The sequence below is a fragment of the Triticum aestivum genome, chromosome 3B (assembly GCF_018294505.1).
Source record: "Triticum aestivum cultivar Chinese Spring chromosome 3B, IWGSC CS RefSeq v2.1, whole genome shotgun sequence".
In the NCBI taxonomy this organism is placed as follows: Eukaryota; Viridiplantae; Streptophyta; class Magnoliopsida; order Poales; family Poaceae; genus Triticum; species Triticum aestivum.
Window position 1 is genome coordinate 437,994,765 of NC_057801.1, and position 8,041 is coordinate 438,002,805.

General features: G+C 41.1%; 1 long non-coding RNA gene across 3 annotated transcripts; it reads left to right on the plus strand.

The window, feature by feature from the left end:
• Positions 1 to 3,081: 3,081 nt before the first annotated feature.
• Positions 3,082 to 6,457, plus strand: LOC123070240 (uncharacterized). Of its 3 annotated transcripts, none has more exons than XR_006433564.1 (4): positions 3,082 to 3,639; positions 3,739 to 3,784; positions 3,871 to 3,931; positions 4,937 to 6,457. It is a non-coding gene; the product is annotated as an uncharacterized lncRNA (long non-coding RNA). The 3 variants fall into 3 exon arrangements; XR_006433565.1 differs by having other exon boundaries at positions 3,871 to 3,927; XR_006433563.1 differs by having other exon boundaries at positions 3,871 to 6,457.
• The last annotated feature ends 1,584 nt before the right edge of the window (positions 6,458 to 8,041 follow it).

Consider the following 8,041-nt stretch of genomic DNA (forward strand, 5'->3'; position numbering starts at 1 on the left):
AACGTTGATATGGAAAATATCCTATTTCATTTACATCTTAATATCAGCAGTTCGTGTGCAGGAAGGTGGTGCCGTAGGGCGTCATGGTGGCATCGACGGCAGCTAGACCGGGCAAGGATGATGTGTTAGTACAGCTCTGAAGATGGAGTGATGGCAGTTGGCGGCGGCGGCCTCTGAGAGCGCGCCGGACCGGTGTGTGCCCCATACTCGGCAAGTGGCTCGGTTGGGCCCACAAGTCTTAGATGTTGCTTGGCTGTGAGGTCCGTGGTATTAGGCCCGAACTATCAGCATCCCTTTATCAACTGAATAGGAGTAGCGATAGTTGTCGCCTAGACGGTGGCTTCAGACTTACTACTGTATTTTTTATAAGGTCTTTTGTAAATAATCAATAAAATGGATGTATGCATCGCTCAGATGCAGAGGTCGGGGATAATCCTCATTCTCTAAAAATATAAAAATGTTACATCTCAATGTCATGAGTTTTTTTTCCTTTCCTGCTAAACATTGACATGGAAAACAGTCACGACTTGGTGCCCACCGGCTGTGGTGTTCCCCAATCTATACCGTTGGACTCTGATCGATTTTGCAGTGTGGGCTTGGTATTGCAATAATTTAGCTAGATCAAGGAGATCGCAGTAACAACATGACAACTATTGTTCTGCAGGCAGGCATAGGGTCCCAATATGGATATCAGATAGCAGTTTGGCACCATGTTTTTTCCACCAACTAGTAAGTGTGCACGTGCAACGTACGTATGCTAATAAACTACAATAAAAACATGAACTTTGTCTTGTGTTTTTACCGGAACATTTAAATGTGTGTCGCCAATGATTTCAATGCAATAATTTATTTTCAATTAAGTCATAGGTCTTGTTTGACCGGTGAAAGACTTCCATTGTTGAAATGTTGTGGTCCCATAATTTCAAAAAGAAAATGAAAAAAACTCGCGCATGTAACACACGACCAAGTCCCAAGTCTTCAAATAAAATTAACGATCACATAAATGTAATGTAATTGTTACTTATTACAAGAATACTTAAAAATAACAACTAATTATTTGATGATGATCCTCTCTCGAAGGTCCATCTTTTGATCCGATCTATGATGCTTCGTTCTAAGACTGGGATATTGTTTATAACTTCATTCTCTTCATACTTCAAAATATGAACCAAAAATCGCTTCCTCTGTTCAAAATCATCCTACATATGCATTATATAACACTTTTATTAAAAAAACATGCGTAACATGTGTAGAAATGAGCATGGTGTCAATACTTACCTTGGGCTGGAAAATGTAGCGTCCCATCGTTCCATGAGTGCATTAAATTGAAAACCAAATAACCAGATAGGGGACTGCATGTATGAAATGTTACATGCGAGTTGAATGAATCAATTAAGATTGTGGTGTATTGAAAGGATTCGTACCCGTATGAGTTTGTGGGAACAGCAGGAACTTTGCACCTCCATATCAAAATGTCATCCTTGAAGGCAGGGTTTGCAGCTTGGAGTGCAAGGTTTAGATGGTTGGCCATAGTTTGAAGTATATGCTTTCCAAAAGTGGGTATTGAAAGCGGGTCCAAAATAGAAATAACTTTTTTATGTTGGTCCAAGACAAACAATAAAAATAACCCAAGAATATCACAAGGCAATAAAATCTACAATGATACATGCATTTAGAAATACATCAATCATTATCATTCATTAAGACCAAATAAACAATGAATTTGAATTTAAATCTTACTGTATCACATTCCGAGATATGATACTCATTGTTGTCAGGCCAGCTATCAAACAGTAGTGCCAACATAGCAATGTCCATACCGTCACGATGACTTGGGACTCGTGCATAGTGGGACTCGGACTACGATATTGTAAGAAAATATTAGTGGAATGAGGCAAAATGTAAAATGTGATTAAAATAACTTACACAGAATCGTAGATCCATATAGTGTACTGGGACGTCTCGAGCAAGCTGGACGTCGTGGCACGCTAGTATCCTCACAGCCATGTTAAAACAATCAGCATCCACGTACTCATCATTTTTTAATATGTTCTTTAATTGTCTCAAGTTTAAACTAATAGGGTAAGGCTGAGAGCTTTTCATCCATTCGCTCCTGTGAAATGGGAATTCTGTCATTATACAAGAGTAATAGTTCATTAGAAACAAAAAATGAACTGCAAAAAAGTGTCTTACTCTAGCATCGGGACATCATCAACCATGTTGATGAACAAGCAAAGTTCATCTATTAAGTCGTCGTTTGTTGGAGTTACAGACGGCGAAAGGATAAATGGTTGCGAGATGTGCTCAACTTGTGACGATGAGTTGGATGCTTTAAGTTTGTTAGGAGGTCTTTCGACAATCATACAATCAATAGGATCCGTGTTGGTTTCATCATCATCCAAGTCTCGGTTTCTTATATCGTCATAATTGAATTCCGAGTCAACTAAAATGACAGCTAATTTTGTTCTAAAATCTATCATGTGAACCTAAAGTGAAGTAGTAATAAGGCTTAGTTTTCAAATAATGATACAACACGAAATAATTAGTATCATGATATGATGGAAAATATACCTGTTGGGGAGTGTCGAACAAACTATCTTCCGTGAAGTACTACATGTAATTTAACATCTAGAGACAACACGATGACCTGATGATAAAGAAATTTTGTTATGCTTAATAACAAAAATATTAATAAAAATATTAGTATCATAAAATGATGATGACTGAACCACACTGTCATACCAGACACGCTTGATAAAAAATAAATTGAACAACGTTTGCAGCTAATATAAATCAAATGACCAAAAGGGCTATCAATAAAAGAATTGAATTTCTGAACACATATTTTTTAATAAATCAAATGAACAAAGGGTTATCAATAAGAAAATGAATTTGTGAATGCGTAATTATTTTGAGAGGAACCCATATAATTATTACCTCACCGAATGGGTTGTCAATCATAGATATAAAAAATAAAACAAAAGAGACACGGCCAATGATACATTTGGTCGATGTACTGTTTAATCTGGGTGGCTTAATTAGGCCACAGAAAAGCAACAGGATGTAACCCGTTGCACTATCACTTTCTCGGTCTCTCCAGGACACTATCACTTTGCTTTCTCCACTCCTCACTTCTTCCTCCGCCAGCCGCCTCCTCTGCAGCAGGCCGCATCCTCTCCTGGCACAACGTCGGCCGGCGCCCTCACCCCCTCCCACCCCACACCACCACCACCACCACGCCCACTAGGGCCTCGCCCCTCCCCGCTGTCCCTTATCCCCATCACGGCCTCGCCTCGCCCCCTCCTCTCACCACCGCAGCCTTGCGTCGCCTCCAACCCCGCTGATCTTCCCTAGATCGACTTTGCCGCCTCCATCCTACTGCCCCAAAGGAGATCGAGATGCGAGCTGGTTGACACAGTGCAGGAGCAGTCATACCAAATTGGATTGAGATCCAGTGCGTGGACGCGCCCACCATAACCATCGCCCCCCGTGCTTGGCTCAAACAGTCGCTCAACAGGTCGAGTTCGCGGCTCGCACACGTGCTCTACAGGATCAGTCTGATCTCTCTGTCGCCGGTGTTGTCATAATGGCTTGTAATCGACCAGACTACTTGTAGAGGACAGTTGAATCTATCCTCAAGTAGGCTTTATCTCCATTCCTCTGTTTTTCATGCAGCTTCAATTTGTACACTTAGTAGAACACACTTCCTGATCAAATGATGGATAATAACTATTCCAGGTATCACAAAGCGGTTGCTTCAAAGTTCCCACTATTTATATCATAGGTAATGGTAATAGCAATTTCAGTTCTTGTTCTTGATATCTTTAAGTGTGTACAATGATATTTTTACATTGCTTCTTCCAATTGCAGGATGGTACAAATGGAGAAGTAAAAAAAGGTCCAGAGTTATACCCAAATAACATTTATGTAGGTGTGGAAAAGAAACACATGCTCTAAGCTCAATTGCCTAATAGTATAACAGTTTGAAGCCCTTTATATGCACGGGCATTTTTACCTCGTCCTCTATAGTTTGAAGCCCTTCCGAGCCGGGTGTTTGTGCCAATTCCTTGTTCTCAACGGCCACCATTTGTTGACTTGTTCGTTGTCGGTTAATTTCTGAGAACAATATTAAAAGAATTACCCGTATGTAGGATATAATATAATTAGAATGATTTTGGAAATAGTTGGAAAAGAAAAGTCACCTGTGTATGTTCAGAATCTTTGGTCTCTCTATTTGCTATGTTTTCTTTAAGAATAGGTGTATATTGTGGGCTCTACGCGTAATTATTTTCCTGCACTTCATTATTGTTGAGTATTTCACTTGATTCGTCATCACTCGGTAGCTGAAACATATGGTAGTATAATATTATAACAGAGAGAATATCTTTTTGATATGATATTGTAATAATTTTTTTACAAAGTGATCTGTGGCGTTAGAATTAGAATAGTAATGAAATGTGGAAAGAAAACTTGCCTCTGTCGATTCGGCGATTGTATCTCCATCCTTGGTTCTCACAGCATCAAAAAGCATGTTTAGTGGACCCTCCGTAATGGACTCTTGTGTAGCCTTTGTGGACTCGGGATCTGTATCCTCCTGTATGGTTATCAGCTCATCAATCTGCATATTCTATGTATCCTCCATAATATATTCTTCTTGTATCGCCTCTGCCGACTCAGTGTTTGTATCCTCGTCTTTCTTTATCACCTCTTCAATCTGCATCTTATCTATATCCTCATCCTTTGCTACCTTCTTGATGTTTTCCTGAAAACCCAAGCATGACACTTTTAAATAGGAAACCTTGCATAGGAAGAAGAGAGATATAAAGTGTCTTTACCGTGTTTCTATACAAGACAACTCGAGCAATAGTTGTTTTTACTCTGTATGGCAGTTAATATGAGCCACAATTGATTACCATATGAACTGTTGCCTCTGTAGGATTGAAGTGGTGGTCGTAACACAGGCAGTTGGGAGGACCCAATGGCATAGTCGATATTACTGACATTTTCCTTGTTTCTATCTGGTGTTCTTAATGAATTTGGACAAGAAGTGGAGTCTGGTCCCTCACTATCACATCAACAGGTATGCCTACATCATAATTGTATGTACAATGTTAGTTGTTGACCCACAGATGCTGGTATTATGGTTGGATGTAGGAGAACACATGACCTTTCGCAGGTGGTGTGTGTCGTTGCTGGGTGACAGCAGACTGCGCACTGGGCCTCTCCACAGTGTCAAAACATGTCCAAAAGAACACTTAATTAACATGATTTTACATGTGATTCATGAATATATGATAGAAAATAGAGAAAATGGAGTAACCAGGCGACATGGCCCCGGGTGGCTTAGATGTAGTGTTGATTCCATTTAGGATAGCAGCGGTAGCTTTCTTACAATCCCTTGCCTCATGTCTTTCCTTTAATATTGCATCCTTGTTTAGTGCATACCTCTCTTTTTCCCTCTGTCTCTTCAGCTCTTTTGGATCTGATTTTTGACCTGCGAGACAATGACATATTCTGGATTTACAAGATCTAAGTAGGTAAGAGTAGGTAATATATGTATTTACCTGAATTGATGTTGTTCGTCGGGTCCTGAAAGGGAGTACGTACCCCAGTACACTGAGAGGATGCCATATTGTTTTCTCAATGGTTCTTTTTGTGAAACACTTATTCAATCCTTCGTCAACTCAGTTTGTTCATGATGTACTGTAAGTATCAAATTTCACAATACAAATTACAGTCTGTTAGATTAAAAGAGCAATTTCGTTTGTCTTTTGTCAGATCATAAGACGTGCAAATTAAATTGATCTAACAGGTGCACTGGCAGGTCGAGAAGTTGCAGGCCACACAGGGTAATGCCACCGGAGGTAGGGCAGCGCGCCGGGTTGAGGACCTCGCAGACAGGGCGAGGGCGGCGTGGCGAGGATGGCGGGGCGAGGAGAGATAGGGCAGCAAGGCGGGTCGAGAGCGTCGTGGACACCAGCGGCGAGGGCGGCTGGCCGAGGCAAGATTCGTGGCGTGATGCCGGCGGCGTTGATCATGGAGGTTTGTGGCGTGGTGTCGGCTTTGATTGCGGAGGCACCGTTTAATTCCCTCGAGGTATCATCGTTGGGCTCTGTAGCATCCTGAACGGGGGAGTCTGCCGGCAGAACATTTGTGTTCAACCGTAGATCTGATTGCACTATGGTGGATGTAACGTAGACAGTTGGATGCAACTAAGTGGGTCTGATCGGACGTAGGGGTTATCTTGTGTGCACTTTATGGGGTGGACGTAAGAGAAGTCATGTTTGGTCTTTTAATAGTAGTATAGATAGATTAGATCCCTATTGTATAGTTTTTGGATGTAGTTTTTTCTAGTGCAGCATCCATTTTTTAGAACCAGAATTTTCTTTTCTTTTTTTAGATGTGTGTACGCGCACGCATTTTTGTATAGAACAAGCATCCATATCTTTTTTTTCTAGCTTTTTTAGCTTTGGCTTTGTGTTAAGTATGTCAGCCTAAAAGAAGTATAGATGGAAATATCTAATTCTAAAAATATCTATTTTATGTGGATTTGCTATTCTCAGCCGACCAAGAATTAGCCAAGTCTTAGTCAATTCGGTAGCAATCGGACCTCAACTTCAAGTGTTGCCTGAGAATGCAACTATATGTCTTCAAAGCGACAAAGAATTACTAGTTCAGTTTTGTTTGTTTTGTTTTCCTCTCATGTCCAATCGTTTGCTTTTAATGTTTTTGGTGGCCGGGCTGTTTTAGGGTGCGCCTGGGTGTGGGCATGGATGTGTGATGGCCTGCCTTTTTTTGGTTTTATTTTTGTGTTCTATTTTATTTATTTTTCATGCTTCTTTTTTATCTTCTTGCGAGTGGTTTTCAACAAAAAAATAGGCGTCCTCGTGACATTGATTTTATTTTTTATTTTTTACCATTTTCCTTGTTTCATTTTTTATTTATAATCTCTTTTTTATTTGCTTTTAAAAAAATTCCTTGTTTCTTTTTTATTTATTTTTATTTTTCTCTTTTTATTGCTTTTAAAACCTTTTTCTCTGGGTTAATCTGATTTGGGAAAGTTACTATGGCAACAATGCACCCACTGACAGATCCGTGGGCTCATTTTGGTGGAAATCCATCATTAAATCGCTTCCTACCTTCAAAGAGATGGCAATCTGCATAGTAGGTCAATGTTCTTTAGCTCTTTTTTTCCATGATAAGTGGGCTCATACTGCACTCAAACTTGGAGACAAGGCCCTGGGACCTAACGGTTTCACCTGGAAATTTTTCAAGGTCTGCTGGGACATTATCAAAGATGATGTCATGTTGGTGATCAACAAGTTCTCAAATCTGCATGCAGAAAACTTCCAGTGGCTCAACTCGGTGAATATCGCCCTTATCCTAAGAAAGATGGCGCCAAAGGCATATCAGACTTCAGACCCATCAGCCTGATACATGCCATTGCAAAGCTCATTGCCAAAATCCTTGCAACGCAGTTGGCCCGTCATATGAACAATATTGTCTCCATTGTGCAAAGTGCCTTCATCAAAACAAGGAGTATCCACAACAACTTCCTGTATGTCCGGAACCTGGCAAGGAAATTTCAGCGCAAAAAAACTCCTATGCTCCTCTTCAAGCTTGACATCAAGAAGGCTTTTGACTCGGTAAAATGGGATTATCTGATGGATCTGCTAACCCACCATGGCTTCCCGAGTCGATTCAAAGGGTGGTTTCGGCTCTCCTCTCCACGGCCTCCTCCAGGGTTTTGCTCAATGGTATTGCCGGTTACCCGATCAAGCATGGATGTGGCCTTCGATAGGGTGACCCTCTCTCGCCGTTGCTCTTCGTGTTGGCCATTGACCCGTTGCACCACATCTTGGAAAAGGCCACCTCTCAGGTTCTTCTGCACCAGCTAGGCAGCCGCTTCACGGGCATTAGGGCTTCTTTATATGCTGACGATGCGGCGGTTTTTTGCGCCCCCATCAAGGAGGATGTCATTGCCAACACGCTCTCCTCCTTTGGTGAATCAACGGGGCTGGTCACCAACTGTGCGAAGAGC